This window comes from Geospiza fortis, unplaced genomic scaffold (genome assembly GCF_000277835.1).
Source record: "Geospiza fortis unplaced genomic scaffold, GeoFor_1.0 scaffold53, whole genome shotgun sequence".
Classification (NCBI taxonomy): domain Eukaryota; kingdom Metazoa; phylum Chordata; class Aves; order Passeriformes; family Thraupidae; genus Geospiza; species Geospiza fortis.
The window spans coordinates 12,899,541-12,915,914 of NW_005054305.1; the positions used below are offsets into that span (position 1 = coordinate 12,899,541).

The 16,374-nt window shown below is 39.1% G+C and overlaps 1 pseudogene; it reads right to left on the minus strand.

Moving 5' to 3' along the window:
* Positions 1-13,015: 13,015 nt before the first annotated feature.
* LOC102045119 lies at positions 13,016-16,202 on the minus strand (annotated as a pseudogene).
* Between the last annotated feature and the right edge of the window lie 172 nt (positions 16,203-16,374).

Sequence of the window (16,374 nt, forward strand, 5' to 3'; positions counted from 1 at the left end):
CTGCGCGCGGGGCACGCCGGGCAGGGGCGGTGTGCCGCGCCGGACATGCACCGGAAGGAGATGAACCGAGTACCGCGGGCAAACAAACAAACAAACAAACAAACAAATAGACGAGTGAACGAGAACACAGACAGCGCGGTTCGCTTTGCACTTCACGGCGCCTCGGCGGCGCTTTCTCCTTGCCCTCGGCGCTGCCTTGGACGGTCCTGCCAGGGCTTTTCTAGAGGCGTTCGTGAGGGGAGCCCCGGGTCGGGCAGATCCCGCCAGGAATGCTCCCAAAGCCGCGGGCTGCCCCGGAGTTTCCTTCTCAGCCGTAGCAGCCGGCGCCTCATGAGCCCCCGGGCACGTCATGTCGTGACTGGGGCTGCTTATTTATCGGCGAGGATGGGCGCGGGTCGAAAGTGCGGCCAAGGACAATTCCCCAGTACTGCTGAGAATTTGTAGGCTACACAATGCATTCAGGGTACAGACCCTCATTTTTCAGCTCAGCCAAATAACCTTTCTTCTGACTTGGCAAAAATTCCGAAAACTACTTGTGAGAAAATATTGAGAAGGCCTTAGCCATGAAAGGTAAATTTGTCAACAGAATCGAAATTGTTGGGATGGAGTCAGCAGTTCATAGATTCAAGAAGTGTGAAAAGATAACAGAATCCTCGGAGAAAGGAAGGCAGAAAGAGTAAGAGCTACTGGCCTGATACAAAAAGCAATAAAGCCTGATGGTTGACTACTTTATTCAGCCACTACTGATAAGGTGTCTCACCAACAGAGATTAATGATTCGTTCATTCCAGCTGCTGTGTGAATTAGCCAATAAGTAATTCCCTTATAGCTTTAAATTGTGTGTGTGCTGTTTGCAGTCTTAGTGCCTTCTGGGCCACTAGCTAGTTCATGGTAGTAGTTGCCTGAATGAAGTAATGAAGTCACCTGGAGTGGGAGTGTTAATGAAGGACAGAGAAAAGACAAGACTTGTTTGGGGTTTTGGGGTGTTTTTGTTTGTTTGTTGGTTGGTTGGTTTTTGGGGTTTTTTTTGTTTGTTTGTTTGTTTTTTTGTTTTTGTTTTTTTTTAGGTTGGAAACATCTTTTTTCTGCCCTTGCATCTACCTAGTTTTTCTTATTATTGTGGGCATACAAAACCTAGGGTTCAGAACTTGGTCTCCTACTAGTAGCATTATTTATCAATAACAATTATGATGTGATAGTTGTCAAGGCTACAGTGTGCTTTAATGCTGGATTAATGAATGGCTGTGGTTTTCTTAGAGAGACGCCAAATAGACTTAGAAAGGCAGTGGAGACAAGGCAGCATAAACATGGTGTGTGCTGGATTTCTGCTCTCTTTGGGAATCAGGAAGATGCAGTTTCTCCACCTGTTTATTTTACAGACTCTACAGTCTGTAGGAGGATAGAAACATGTTTTTGTTCTCTTGTAATAAGCTTACTGACCCTGTCTTATTTTCCACATTGCATACGAATGAATTAAGGAGACCAGTGATACAGTGATAATAGGAAACTTAAAATCTGCTGAAGTCAGACTGGTGATAAGTTTAATTAAATATCTATAGTCAATTACTTGCTGCCTAAACCTGTATTCTTGTATCCAGGATTTGATACTTTTGTAAGTGGTGAGTCTGTGTGGTGTGGCTATAATGGAGAAATCCACATGGATGCCTTTGGTGCTTGTAGACCTTTCATAGGTACTTTAGATTTGTAATTTTTCTGATCTGTTTGCAGATCAGCTATTGTGACAAATTTGAAATAAAGTTTCTCATTCAAAAGCTAAGAACTCCCAGCTTGTGGAATCAAACTCAGCACAGGGCTTCTGTCTTCGTAAAGCCTGAATGTGAGTAACACTGCTGTAATATGTACTGACAGCAAAATAAATTCACCAGAAAGCAGTCAGTTAAAAATAAAAGTGATGTCATGCTCTGCCTGTCACTTCCTACGACTGAGGATGGCACAAGGCTGTTCTTTTCATGTATAAAGATGCATCAAAAGTCCAAGGTTTTTATTCTGAAGAATCTTTTTTAGACTGTTGAAAGCAGAAGAACTGAAATTGTAAACACTATTTTAAATACAATTTGGTATTTTATCAATTTGACCATGTTAATATTAAATATCAGTAATCAAGAGGTTGTATTTTTTTTCCATATAGAGCATCTGCAAGTGAGATGATTTAAAAATGAATGTATGTGTACTCAGCTTAGATAGAGTTTCAGATGGGATGCATTTTTCTTGAACGAGGAGTCTGAATTTTTCCAGGGTATGCAAAAATAACAAAACAGCCCATGAGAAGAACAGAGACTATCCAGCTGGATTCATACACGCCTGTTCTCGACAGCAGCTGTTTCAGAGAAAAATACTGTAACTCTCATGATATGTGTGCCATAGGCTGCCACACTAGATCTCCTTGTAATCCTTCCATACCTCTTAAGAGAGAAATTTCTAAAGCTACTGGGTACCTGGGAAGTAAAAAGTACATTTGTGACTGTTTGAATCTTTTTGGTTTTCCATCTCAGTTTTGATTATATGTTGTATTTTTTTCTTTCTCAGCTAGTTCTGTTGCTGAGTGGAAAATTAAAAATTAATTTTTGTATTTAACTAACATCAAAAGTCTGATTGACCTATTGAAAATTCCCTTTAGAGAAGGGAGAAGAGGAATGTCTGTTGTTAATTTGTGTTACTGTGTGGTACTACTAAAGTTTCTTTGCTGCCTTTACTACTCAGAAGATCAGGAATCAGAATATGAGTCCAGATGGGCAGGTAATCTCAGTGAAATAAGAGTCTTTTTTTGGTAAAAGGCGCCCAGCTGGAGAATTTTGGAGAGGTTTGCTTTGTGATTTGACGTCTGGGAGTGGCACAGCAGTCGACCACAGAGGGAAATGAGGAATGCCCTCATACAGCAGCAGCACCACAGGTTTACATTTGATTCTGTCCACATTTTCTACCTCTGAAACTGTTTTCCTATTCTCATCTTTCTGTTGTTGTTTGTTCATAATTGATGGCAGTCTAAATGGGTACTTGAGCAAATTCATGTATCATTAGGATTCAGGGAATTGAGTCCTCTATCCTGATTACTGGTTTACCAGTAAACACAATGAAAGCATTGATCCTTTTGGTTCTTATCTCATCAGTGTTAGGCAGAACCAGAGAACATAGCATTAGCAAGAATTGATTATGAGCCAAGTAAAAATGACTGTCCTGCACTTTGTAAAGATGAACTCAAGAGAGATGGATTTACTGACGGATCGCTTTCACCTTTCAGTGATTTTTGGTTGTTCTGTTACCTAATTCAGATTATTTCTCTGTTACTGGTTTCAGCTGATTCATCTTTTACTGGCTTCTGAAGTATGTACAGAAGGATCTACATTGAAGGATTTTGCTTAATTCCAGTCTGTGATCAGAGTGTTCCTGAACACTTGCATATTTTCAAGGCTAGGTGGCTGCAGTGCTTTATTTAAAGGAGTTTTTATCAAGTCCTTATGTGGATGAAGTTTATGGCAAGTGCAGCAAGCTCAGTGTTACAGACTCACACACCAGCCCAGAAAGATCACTAGCTCCTTGTCAGATAATACTAATTTCAAAGACATTGCATTTAAATTCTGATGGACTATGGCTTGATACACCTGACATCATCTTTCATATTTTTCCTGTCTGATTGTTGTTTCTCAATTAGTAGGTTATTTTGACTTGGAAATGCACAGTAGGGGCCAGCATATTTGAGAATGAGGCAGCCTGGTACTGGAATTAATGAATTTCATCAGTTACACATGCCTTTTTACTTCATTTTTACTCACAGGGTTCAGTACCCCTGTTCTCTTCTCAGCTGCAATAGTAGTTGAGACAGCTGACATCCCTATTATTTCTTGTAACCCTGGCTTCAGTTCATCCCTCTTGCCAGCATGGGGGTGTAGGAACACCTCCAGAGCAAACAGCATCACACAGATGGTCTGATTTAATAATTTTTCTAAGCTCTATCAATCACACAGGAGGAACAACAACAACAAAAAAAAAGCCTGTGAGAGGAGGAGTGTAAATACTGTGAACTGGTTTTGCAGCCTGGATGCTTGGTTGGTTTGTTTCTGAGTCTGCACTTTGCTCTCAGATTGTTTCCCTGCAGCAGTGACAGAAACAACTGTACCAGCCCCAGTGAGGAGGAGGAGGTAAATCAGGGAGAGCCTGGATGGAATGGAGTGGTGGCTGCCTCATCTTGGGCTGGCTTTGCTGGTGCTCCAGCATCACCCAAAACAAACAACATCCTTTGGACTGACTTGAGGCAGTAACAGTAGCCACGATTTTACTGCACTGCCACTGCAGTAGCTCTCTGATTGTCCAGAAGAGAGTTGGAGAATAGATTCAGAATATTAGCTATCTGCTGGAGTTTCTTTTGTGAAATATAACACATAAAAATAGCAAATATATAACCTAAGTGTGCTGGCAAGATGCTCTTCTACAATAATGTAATATTTTTCCACCCCCAAAGGATATTTCTAGTCTTATTTATATGGTTTTAATTTATGATTATACATACATATTTACACAGGAGTGATGCATTTTTGTATACATAACTTTATAATTTAGTTGTATTGTCTGTGACTTGATGTATCAAGTTGATTTTCCATGCTTTTATAAGTAGTTGCAGAACCAGTTTTATTTATTCATTTTACACTTTAATTGCATCCATCTGCAATTTACAAATTGGGTATTTGTAGGTGTGAATTACATGAAAAACTCAAGTCTTTTATTTACCTGTGGGGAGCCAAATTTTGTGTAGAACAGGAAAGCCAAAATGACCTCAGTGAACACTACTAAAACCATTTTATATATATCTCAGTCCTAAAGAAGGCTTATATATAGATCTTAAGAAGCTGGAGAAGTTACAGTGTGGTTTAATAGCTCAGTGGCTTAATCGGTGTTATGCTGGGTAAGTAGCATTTGAATCCATGTCCTATACCTGTATTTTTTTAGATGCAGTAGCTAAAAATCTGCCTGACACATGCAAAGGATTCTTTGCAGATGTTCAAGGAATACCATACTGAGATTACATTTCTTTCTTGGTGGCTTCCACAAGCCATTGCAAGTCCTCTAATTTCTAAAAAGCAAGTATATCTACACTAATTCTGGAAGAGGATTCTATCAGGGGAAGATACCAGACTGCAGAGCAAAGAAAATGTGACCATAGGATTACAACCTACAACCTTTAATTAAAGGCCTTGAAGTAAAGATGGATGTGCAAAATTGCGTTACCAGAAGACTGGAGAAATACATTAAATTCATTTAACATTTAGTCCAAGAAACAAATGAATATTCTGAGATGTGCAGTCTCCAGTAGAGTTACAATATTAAAGTCTGGCTGATTTAAGCACAATTTTTCCTTAAATTTCTGGTTGAAATAACTTTATTCTAAACTCTAAGTTTAGGAACTGATCTTAAAACATATAAAACAGATAAAATCCTATTGACTTCAATAACATTTATACAGAACAGGATAAATAAGAATGAAAATATTGGGAAAGAATCCAAAGCTCTAGACAAAAATTCTAGACACAAATTCTTCATTTGAAATAAATCAAAAATTCTTAAAATTTGGAGTGTCAGAAAGGAAATCCACAAAGGAAGATTTTTCATAATTTATGTTCTGTCTACTACATGGGTTTTGTTTCTTTTACCCCTCACTGTGAAATACCGTGTCCCTGTTAGAGACACAGTTTTAGATAACATGTATTCAGTATTGATGATTGGGGAAAATAGATTTATTATCTACTTTTATTATCTACTTTATTTACCATAAAATATTACATTTTATTTGATTTAGGACTATAGCAGTATGGACTATTGTAGCAGTGTTGTAACAGGAATTATGTCCACTACAAAGGATTTGGTCTACATCTAATGCAGTAGTACCCATAAATGTATGTCACAGAGAAGGATATAGTTAAGACAAATAATGCTGCATTGTTGTAGTAAATTTTGCATTATTCCCTAATAATCTATGTATGCTCAATGGTAATTGGCATATATTGCAACACGCTGCAACCTATGTACAATAATACAAAAAATTAATTACATGCTTCCTACAGTTCTTCTGAGCATTTTCATTTGTGTGTATCCCCATTTACCTGAGTGATTACATATCCAAATTGTGCTGGTAGGAAATGCATTAAAGGACAAGAAAAGGTTTCAATGATACCAACACATGACTACCAGTATTAGAGTTCAAGTGGAAATAGTTACTGAAGTTAGAGAGCCCTTTTGTGTGCCTCTTCTTCCCACAGCGTCAAAAATCTAGGGGCAGCATGTGGGACACAGATGTAAACAGTTACAATTACTAATTATATAAAGAGATACAGTGGTTAAGTATGCAAGTGTCAGGTTGCTCTGGGGGCTACTAAAATAGACCATTAAAGAGGTCCCCAAATATTTAAAGTACTACCTCTATATACTAAAAGTTCATTTTTAGATTGTATAATAAGGACAGGATTAAGCTTCAAAGCTCCAGCATTTTAATGTAGATTTACTGAGACTCCTTGAAGGCAGAGTTCTTTCTTTATGTAAGATGTCTTTGTGATCATGGTGAAGCTACCACACTTTCCTGTATGCATAATAAAATACAAAACCAGTGTTCTCAAGCATTAATTCAGGAACTCTGTAGGTACTATGGTACTTTTTTGGCTAGAAAATGCTGAAAATGGTCATGTTTTCTTCAGTTGATAAACAGTTTGTCAGAATGTCTCATGTTTTTCTAATATAAATTAAGGAATTCTCTACAGGATATATGATGAGTGATAACATGACAAATTTCACATGCACAAAGTTGGTAGAAGTTAGGTGCTCAGAGAGATTTTTGTAACTTTCTGTGGGATTAGGTGTCAGCATATAAGAACTGCTGGAAGAGGAGGTTCCCTGCTGTACCTACAAGTAGCAGGTCTCAGCCTGTGGATGACAGAGACTTTAAATAATTCAGTACACTGGGTTACTCCAGAAGAAATGTCTGTTGATGGCCTGTCTGAATTATGGCAGCAAAGCTTTTCTTGTCAGAAGTACTGCCAGACTCTCATCAATGGATTGTGACATGGGCCAGTTCCATCCTGGTGTCAAATCTCCTGTCAGACTGTAGAAATGATCCCTGCAGGGCATCTCTCTTTGCAGCATAAGGAAATTCACCTCTCACCCCATGAACAATTGAGATTTTTAGATTTCTGCAAGCTGCTCCTGTAGTCTTTCAGTTTTTGTTCATACATCAGAGGAAACATGCTAAGTTCTTTGTTCTTGTCTAATACTTTAATCTGCTTGGAAAATGTGTGTCATCTTGTAGTGGTTCATTGCTACAACAATGAAGTGATTTCAGTTTTTTATGACACCCCTGTGGATGGACTACACTGTTTTTTGGACAGGGGGTCAAGAAGCAGAACTACAGCCTCTTCACATGGGAGACAGAACAGCATCGATTTCAGAATCTGTTCTCTCTCTCTCTTCAAGTGCTGAAATGCATATACCAGTGATCTCCACAAGCTGTTGCAGCTCTCAGTAACAAAGCAAGATACATTCTTCTCTTTTTAATGGATGGGCTATTTCAGCCACTGCCTTTTGTTCTTTCTAGTGATTCACGTGTATTTCAGGCTCTGAAAAATGGAGTGGAAAGTAACACTGCAATATTTTAAAAGAACAGTCACATTTTTGCTAAAATTAAATCATTTTTTTCAGATGCTTTGTCTTTCTGAGCCATAAATAAGGTGTGGGGTGACTTTTTTTGTAGTGCAGTGTATAAATTGAAAATAGAGAGTAAAAGGCTAAAGTATAGCCAGCAAATGTATAAGAGCTAATATGAAAAATTATGAAAAATTCATAAAATGTGTTCCTGTTTCCTAATAATAGGGGAAATCTGAAAGGTTTAAATTTTGATACTTTTTACAATTTAGCATTTTATTAATGTATTTAGTGTGTTTGCCAGAGGTGACCATACATATGTTTTCTTAACTGCCCCCGTAGACTGGGACTTAAATGGAAACAATATTTGGTTTAATGATAAAATTTTATCTGATGTTTCTGATTTTGCAGGTTTTTCCCACTGGAAGATGGGATGGCTTCCCACAGAAGATGGCTTCAACGACTCTTCTGAAGGCATCTTGCTCATTTGAGTTCTGCTCCTTCCAGACTGTATACATAAACCCTTTTTTGTCTGGGCACAGCAGGAAACAGGAGACGGTTTCCATGTTCAGTGTCAGGCCTACCAGGCAACATTCACACACACATGTACACAGACACACAATTGTATGCTGTTGTTGCTTTTGTGGTCAGGAGGGGCTGTTGTCATCTATAACCCTTGCTGTCACAACCCTGATTTTTCATTTAATGATTCAATAACCTGTCTCCCTCCATGCTGCTTTTTGTATCTTCATCTCAGATCTACAGAGTGATTCCCCAGACAACACCCAACCATCCTGATTTCAGACCAGATTATTCAACTTCCACTCCATGCCTCTCATTCTGGTGAATGATTGGGCAGTGACTTCAGTTGTTTTGGATAAAATAAATTTTAAAAACCCCAACAAAACGATATTTGACTATACTTGGAAGTAGGCTGTCATTCCTAGTAACCTTAAATAGGATTTAGACTTTTCACAAGTCAGAAGTGCATCTTGTGAAAATTAGTTGCAATCTGCCTTTTAGTGTCTCCTGCACCATTATGACTTTCTGTCTACTTGAGAAGACAAGTGCCTGCTTCCCAGAGTGGAATCCATCATCCTGAAATTACTTTCAAACATCTTTTTTGTGTGTTTACCAGAAGCAATTTAAGTCTGCAGTCTAACAGTGCATTGTCTCTAAGGGAGAATCTTTTGCCAGTAGCCACCCCTCAGCCCCCTTGGTAAGAAGGGCTCCTCTGCCTGCATGTAAGCCAGCTCAACCTACTGACTGTGCAGAAAACCTCTCACTTGATTTTCTTTCATTCTATTTTTTTTTCAGATACCCCTTGTTTAAGAAGGTAAGAAGCATAGCACATATATCTTCCTCAAGATTTCTTTCAGGAAACTATTCGTGATTTCTACTGTTCCTTAACTAAGGAGTTAAGGATTGGAATGTCAACCTTTGAGGGTTCAGTTACACTGTGTTAGGTGAATCTTTGGTCTGAATATGTGTAGTCACTATTCTGCCACCAGTATGACTAAGAAAGTTCTTCCTCCACTGATTTAACAGCACCAGTCATGCACATGAAAATAAGAGGCTTTCAGAACTAAGGTGTTCATATTACCCAAGTACCACTGTGAGTGGACTCATCTGTTCTGTGAATGTGTTGACTAGAATATCTTCCGCTTCCAGTGCACAAATCCTGACAGAGCTGCAGGGGTCTTTGTTCAGACACTGAGGAGCTGAGTAAGCTGTGACCTTGTATTGCTGGTATCTACAGAATTTCATTATTTTGGATATCTACCTAGCCCTTCCTGCCACTGTCTATGAATTCATGCTCTTGACAACATGAAGCCATACAGAACCTTCAATAATGCCCTAAAAACCACAGAGAAATGTTAGAACACATACTGAGAAGGATAAAAGGCTGGTAACATTTGCTCAAACAACCTAGAAAGTAATAAACCTCAAATTGTAAGTGCTGTGAGTAACAGCCTAAAACAACTGATTTCTGCAGGTGCTTTTGCATGGGGAAATACTGCAAGTCCTTGATCAGATATGGAATCAACTGTTCTCAGGATGGTGCCTGGAAATAGTCCCAGGTAGAGGAAACTACACATCCTTACTCTCCCGTGTTGTGTTTCTAATGTGTACCTACTGGCTCTTCTTATTCTTTTCATCTTCAGAGGTTAGAAACTGTGAGAGTTTTATGATTAAACAGTTAACTTTTTTTAACTGCATGAGGAAGGAGTTACTGCTGTGCATAGTTAGCATAGCGAGGTCAGCTCTGACAGCTGTAGTTGTGGAAGGGATGATAGAAAATCCTTTGGTTCTGCAGACAGACTAAGCTCAATAAATTACTTTTATGAGCTCTCCCTCTCCCTGCAGATTTCTAACACCTGCACCCTCCCTCTTATGAGGAGGAGGACTGGTTGTCTAATTGTCCTAGAATTAAAAGTGAAGCAAACATTCAGTCATTCTTTTAGATCTTCAGTATGCCCATTCTACTTTCCATTGCAGAAAGGACCTGAATGTAAGAAAAGGCTGAAGGAAGAGTAATCTAAAGGCACTGCTATACAAGCAGAAGTCCAATATTAAAAAAAGAAAATAAAAACTCAGTGGTTTTGAAAACAAAGACATGCAGAGTGCTCTAGACAAAGGCCTACGCTTTTGTTAGTAGAGTGGCAGTGCCAAGGCTTGCAACAGGCTCCATAAAGTGCTACATATACAAGCTCATCACAGTGTAAAAACCCTGCAGGAGTGCATGGTCTTTCTCCCTCTTCCTGACCCCAGGTTCTATCCATACTCTTCTTTTGCAGCCATGTCATGATCCCGTTCACCTGATCCCTTTCATCATAGAGGTTTTCACACATCCGAGTCTCCAGCCTGATGTTCTTTCAGCAGCCAAATGCTGAATGGAGCAGCTACATTTTCAGAGTACTGGCAGTAAAAATGTTTCCTTGATGTTAGAAACACACCTCCTACTTCACAGAAATAAAATCTGTGGAGTATCACATCCAATGTGCCAGACTATTTTGATTTCAACAGTTTAGAAGTTGAGAATGATTTTGTTTAAAGCAGCCTCAGGCTGAACCATGTTCAACTGTTCTTTGGGAATAGGGGGATCTGGGAAAGGGAGATGGAGGAATAAGAAAATTGTTAACATTCAGTGGCCAGCAATTTACCTACCAAAAGTATTACACAAGTTGCTTAGAGAACTGGTTTTTTAGTTTCCTGTCTAACCTCCATTTCCTTTTTCCCTTTCTGTAAATGTTAAGGGCTGCATCCAGGGTTGTATTCAGAAAAACATATGTAGCAGAGGAAGCATTGCAAGGTTCAAGCAGGACCTTACACACCCTGCTACCTGTCAGGAAGTTTCTTTCCTCCTGTAGGGGATGTCACCTCATGTGACTAAATCTGTTCCAAATGAAAGAACCAGGTCAAAGCAGTAACCTAGACAACTTCAATGTTACAGCTAACACTACTATTTATATAGCTTCTACTGATAGGGGAATAGTTACTCCCTTACCTCTTTTAATTTTCTTTTGCCCTTATCTGTTTTTAATTTTCTTTTACCAGGCTTCTTTTATGCAGATGCTCTCATGTAGTTTGTGTTTGTCAGCTCCATCAACAAGCAGAAAACCCGAGGCACTTAGGGGTTTTCTTCTAGCTCCAGTTGCGATGAGAATAGAGGGTGGGATTGCAGATACTATGTTTCATTCCTTTTTTAAGGACTTTTATTCTGGTTTTTTAGGAACATTTATTTGTGGTACTGACATTTGATGTTTGTGGTACTGACATGTAACCTAGAAAATGTTCAGCTTAGAGAACTGCACAGAACATAATGTAGTGTTTGATGTTTTTGTGTTTTTAATCAAAATAGTGGTGCTGGGTATACTTTCAGATGTAACCATGAAATGCCTGTGTTTATCTGGCTAATTTTCGGAACATTGAGATAACATGCACCACCTGTACAGCAGGTTTACATTCAGCTTTGCAACTCAGGAAGAGCACTGTAAGAGGAAATGATGGGTTAAGTACAGATGAGTTGTAAAAAATCTCTGAAGAGAAGGTTTACACAAACATTGATTGTATATGATCAGAGATTGCTGTAACTTGTGGCTATGTGGGGAACTCATCATAAATCACCATGAGAATCTTGTGAACCCATACTGGAATCTGAACTGCAGAAGTTTTCAGTACAGATAGCCGAGTGAAACATGATGCTGACACAGTGACTGTTAATAATTTTAGATGTTATCCAAAAACTATAAAGAAAAATTACTTCCTAGGGTGGCTGGAATCCCAAGGCACTGTAGTGTTCATAGAGGTTCCAGCAACAGAAATTTTATATTTACTTTTCTTCATAGTGTCTGAGGGGGTAACACAAAATACTGTATTTATGTTTGAAAGCAGTCTCAGTTTTAAGTTCAAGCCAGCTGTACCCCGAGGCTGAAACATGGCCATGTTTTGGCAGCAGGGAAGACTGCCATATGTTGCAGTGATAAAAAAATTACACTGATGCCAATCTCTGAAGTCAGTCTTCTAAAAAATATATAAGAGAGCATATTTGTGGCAATATAAGCTTTTAGAGAGAGAGAGTAAAAGAGCTTTACGAGCCTTTATTTAATGATAATTTTTCTGTCTCTTTGACAGTAAATGCTGCAAGTCATAATTCACTGTTGTTCTTGAGAGAAGTTGTATATAATAAATAAATCCATTGCATCTCCCCATTGCACAGCATTGCTTGCTGTCTAGCTCCCAGCTTTCGATTGCCATAGGACAATTCCATTCATTGAATAAGTTCTTACTTATTGACTGGCTTTTAGTGAGCACAAACTGGAAATCGATAAGAAGACCTTGTTTTTAGGAGTTATTCAGGCAGGCCTCTAAATGAGAGCAGGGATGTGGACCCTGGACCTAGCTGGCAGCACCATGACATACTCTCTCCTTTTTTAAGGTCAGTATAGGCCATTGGTTTGTAGCTCTCATGGGTGAATTCCAATGCTTTTAAAATTGGCAATAAGTTTGTTTTAGTTCCAGCAGTATGTCAAGGATCTTTGAACACAACTATTTGTATTCTTGATATGCATATGATAAAATGTATTGTAGGATATGTTCGCACTGTGCAGTAGTTCCAAACTGCATCTACTGAAATCTTAATGCAGAACAAAATATCTAATAAAAAATACAGATCTCAATCATAAACCTTCTGTTCTCTACTGCAAACAGTGAAGCTGCTGTTTCTTGTTGCTGAAGAAGGACTGTTACTGATCCATAAAGCTGACTATCTGAGCAGTTTTAAATTCCCTCCATTTACCAGTATCCTGAGATGCATTTTTTAGATTGCTAAGAAGTTACTGAGAACAGACTATGGATTCCGCCAGCATCTTCTTTCATGTCCACGAAACATATGGCCATAAACTACCATTTATGTCCTTGAGCTTTTGAAAGAAATTATCCAGAGATGCAATAAATTTGTTTTGAAGCAGAAGTTTTACTATTGGCTAGGTCAGTAGTTTCCAGATAAACATTTTCTTGCCCAGCAGTGATGGTAGTCATCAAACTTACATTTTTTGGCAGGATACAAGCTAGAGTTCTTCTGCATCTCCTGTGCCAACAGGTTCAGCTGGCTTTAAAGTGAGGACACTAATTCATTTGCATTCTTTGTATATACACACTTTTCCATTTCCACTTCTCCTAAATTCCCACAGTACTTTGCATCTGAGAAAAAAAAAAAAACAACAACCAAAAAAACCACTGGCTGTTTCTGTAATTTTTCAGAGTGAGACAAAGATCTCCTAAGAAGATATTAATTGTTTTTATGGTCCTGGATCTCATCAACCAGAAAATTTCCTTATGTTATTCTGAAACAAACAGTTTAGTTCCAGGACAATTTCTACCATTGCTGTCAAGATATTTAATGCTCCTGCTGATCCAGATATTTGCTTCTCAATCAACTTGACTGAATGGCTCAGCTTTACTAGCAAATAGCACAGTCCTATTTTGTTACACATTTTCAGACACTTGAGAAAGTTCAGTGGTCAGCAATTTTTAACAGAGCTAAAAGACCTTGATACAACTAGTGCAAATACATTATCTGCTGAACAACTGATAGATAGGAGGACACCTATAAATTATGCATAAGATGTCAACATCTGTTGCTGCTTCAGATAGTTCTCACTAACTGAGTCTTGTACTTTATTGACCAGAACATGAATTTCTCCTGCAAATCTATTTGGATGATAGCACTGCTATCAACAGCTCTCTTATGATACAGTTTTGTAAGCAAAACATGATTTATCTTAACAGTACTGACCAAATGGCTAGCTGTGCCATGAAGTTTTTTTGTATTCAGAACTGAAACCATATATTCTTTCTGAGCTAGAGAAATCTTGGTTTCTTGCAGATCTGTCTGTGCTTAATTTCAGTTATTTCTTCTTGAGTTGCAGATCTGTTTTCATTGTTTCATTGCTTTTATTAATTCCGAATGGTTTAGTGATTGTTTTCACTACTTTTTGCATGGTGCCCGTTATCTCAATATCTTCTGTAATTTATTCTTCCCAAACTTTCAGCTTTCCTTTTAAGGGCTACATGAATGAAAATACAGATTCCATTTTACTCTTGTGCAGCAATGAGGTGTCCTTTCAGGTGCTTAATCTCTTCAGGATCTTCCTCAATAACAGCTCCTTTGGGCAGCTGCTGGTTAACTTAAGGTTTCATCATGTTCTTTGCTCTGTGAGCATACTCCACTGTACTCTGTTTTCCCTTGGGATTTATAGATGTGGGAGAAACTCTGGCTATTAGTGATGTCCTTTTTGTTCTCTTAGAGTCTTGAAGGATCCTCTTAGGATGTCTTCTGTGTCTTCTTCCACAAGAGCAGCAGTAAGTCTTTCATGGTTCAGGATAGATCACTTGGTATTTCCAGCTTCATAAACTCTTTTATCAACTGCCCCAAACTGAAGTGTTTTTACCTCTTGCAAGTTTATAGTCCCAGTTCTAACAAGCTCTTGTTCATCTGCTTGAGTTACTTTCCTACAAATGGTAAAGGAAAAACAGGATCAACTGGAATATGCATTCATGTAATAGCAATAGATTTTTTTGCTGCACCTTGTTCCAAGATCTGGTAGGCTTCATTTTTGTTGTTTTCAGGTATTTCTTTGGAGCATTTCACATTTACACGTGTCTTGTGTATGGGATCATCAAACATCTGCAGTCTTTCTCTAGAGCTGGGAATAGGAGTAAGATAAAAAAGCTTTTCATTATCTATTTCCAGAATAGAGAATTTTACAAAAAAATCATTGCCAATCTCTGACTTTAGTAATATTTTACATGATGTATTGCCAGACTCCTTTCAGTGGTGTCCATCCACAGGACAAGGAGCAGTGACCACAAACCAAAACACAAGAAGTTCTACCTCAGCAAGAGGAAGAACTTTACACTGAAGGTGGCAGAGCCCTGTAGGAGTCTGCCTAGGGAGGTCAAGCAGTATCCCTCTCTGGGGACATTTGAAACCCACTTGGATGCAATCAAGGAAAGGTACTGTAGCCATAACAGTTTTGTGTTGCACATGAATTAACAGGTTCTAATGAAGCACTGGCCTTGCCTTTATGCCTCTGTTTTGTAACGAAAAAGGGCCTTTGCCTGGTATTGCACTGCAAAGGACCAAGCTGCTTGACCCTTGACTTGGGGAAGCTTTGCATTACTACCCAAAACACTCCATAGATTGCATCTGGTGCACTTTCTGAACTAACTTTCCAGATGTTAGTCTGCTCTGCAGATGAGGAATTGGGGCATTTCTAGATACCTTTCACAAACACCTTACAACAGAATAACTCTTCTGTCAGTAGGCTTAACTGAAGGCCCACATGCTGTAAAAGTGTCTCAAGGAATTATCATCTGAAAAAGACTTGAACTCCTCTGATGTGACATGTATGTAAAATATAATATGGAGGTATGTTGGAGATGGAGGCAGAGATTTTTAGGATCTACTGGTTTTGCATTAACTTCACAGATCAGAAAACAGAAACTAAACTCCTAAGAAAATCCAGCAGCAAGACGAAAACTGCTCAAAAGTAAAGGTGCTCTGTGCAATTCTCAAAATCGTATTTTCTCCTATATATTAAAGCACGTTCCAATTTTGCTGATTATGAGTGGATTGCAAATCATCATAGTTATTTTTTAATTTCCCTGAATGTTGTTCATAACCATGGGATCAGTTAGAGGGTGCTAGAAGAAAAGTCCTCACCACCTGTCAGTTTCACGAGGCGAGGCTGAAAAAACAGCATTGTTACTGAGCTTCACTGAGTCCTGTGTCTCTGCAAAGATGGCATTTGGAAAAATACACAATGGTGCAGCACTTGTATCTCAAACAGATATTCCTCCTCACTTTTGCACTTAAGATTTTTAAAAGTTCACATTAAACCCCATAACAGGATGATAAATCAGTGATGCCTTAATATCCTAGGATGCAGTGCTCTAATCCTGACCCTGCAGAGACCTCATCCTTTCCAGCCGTATCTCTTGTCCCAAAATCTTCCTTTCCAAATAGCCCTCTGACAGCCCTCCTGACGCCGTCGTCATGCCGCCTCGCAGGTGCTCTTCCTACGAACTTAGCGCTACTTAAAGGGCTCACTCAACCAGGCCTTTTCCCCCCAGCGCTCCCGCAGGGCCGTGGCCCCGGCGGGTGAGCAGCGCGGGGGCCCTCACCTCACGGGGCCAGCGCGGGCTGCGCGGGCGGCCCTCCACGGCACCA